Genomic DNA, 1,498 nt, shown 5'->3' on the forward strand with positions numbered 1-1,498 from the left:
GGTTGGAAAGATCCTCTGAAGGAAATGGCAACCCACTCCTTGCCTGGGAAATCCCATGGACAGAGGAGCCTGGCGGGCTACAGACCACGGGGTCGCAAAAGAGTTGGACATAACTTAGTGCCTAAATAATAACCGCAGAAGTGACTCTGCCTTTTGATCTATTTGTAGATGCCTTACACAAGACTTTAGATTTAAAAGTTATTTCTGGCTCTTGTTAGTGATATAAAATAGATTTCTTTTCCCAAGAAAAAAAGGAAGATTCTTCATCATTCACGATGTGCTTCTAAATTCCATTTAGCTTGGGTAATTAAAGGTTTGGATTCTTTCTACTAAGTTTCTGGCTTTCAGCACTGCCATTTTTCTTTTCTTGGCATTTTTAAAAAATAAAGATCCTGGAGATGCTTAAAAGGGTGAAATTCTCTATATTTTTCTTAGCATTAAAAAATACATTTATTCACTGCTAATTTAAAAAAAATTTTTCACTTTATTTTAAAATTATTTTTACTTTTATTTTTATTTATTAATATTATTTTTATTTATATTCCATGTCCCCCCATTCACAATACAGACCAGGCAAAGGGCCTGCCTGGACTGAGGTGTACATGGGGTGGGTTTACTCTGCCTCCTGATTCTATATGGTCAGTGTAAGAACACAGCCTGCAGTAAGCAACAAGATGGCTGATGGTAATATTTTAGATTATTTTACATTAATGATTTCTACTACTGCTAAAACACACACACACACACACACACAAACTTTTACAACACTAATATTCAATACTGAAGCTCAAACAATGCAAATACTGGAAAAGATGGCAAAAAAACAAATGCCCAATTTCAGATATCCCAGAACTTTTCTGATAGTTCTCACACATCCATTTCATGACCTCGGAAAGCTTCAGAGGCCTTGACAGGGATGTTAGGATCCCAGAAGTCTGGACTGGAGTTCCACCTCTCAACTGATCTGGGCATAAGTTACATAAACCCTGTGTCTTTACCACTGACTTGAGATCAATGCTGAGCAAAAAACAAGATAATATCTGATAGAGTGTGAGTGGGGTATGTATTTCTTCTCTTCCTTTTAGAAGGCGGTGTTTTCCTCCTTTTGAAAGTCACCTATTTATTTTTTAAAACCAACACATTCTCATTTTCTTTGAAAATGAGAATGCAATTAAAGAGAAAATTACCCAAGTAAAGAAACCAAGGCAGAAAAGGATCAGAGGGTGTATACTGAAAGATTTGCTTAAGAACAGATTTTTTTCAAGGAGAGTGAGAACCCTCATTTCCTTTCACTTGAATCCTTTAGTTGTAGCCCAAGATAGAACTAAAGGTTAAAAGAAGGTAATTACTGATTATTTCGAGGGTAATTATAATGAGCTGAGATAACAGAATGATCACATTTCAAAACTTGATACTGTTTTTTTTTAAAGCAAAGAAAATGATTTCATTAAGTGGTATTCAAAACTGTTCAGGCTGGGAATGATGTTTAGAGAGACAT

At 35.5% G+C, this 1,498-nt stretch overlaps 1 non-coding gene across 1 annotated transcript; it reads right to left on the bottom strand.

Annotated features, from left to right (window-relative positions):
* Positions 1-543: 543 nt before the first annotated feature.
* Positions 544-680, bottom strand: LOC129645162 (small nucleolar RNA SNORA51). Its single transcript, XR_008711250.1, has one exon. It is a non-coding gene; the product is annotated as a small nucleolar RNA SNORA51 (small nucleolar RNA).
* Between the last annotated feature and the right edge of the window lie 818 nt (positions 681-1,498).

Source organism: Bubalus kerabau, chromosome 2 (genome assembly GCF_029407905.1).
Source record: "Bubalus kerabau isolate K-KA32 ecotype Philippines breed swamp buffalo chromosome 2, PCC_UOA_SB_1v2, whole genome shotgun sequence".
Taxonomy (NCBI): Eukaryota; Metazoa; Chordata; class Mammalia; order Artiodactyla; family Bovidae; genus Bubalus; species Bubalus kerabau.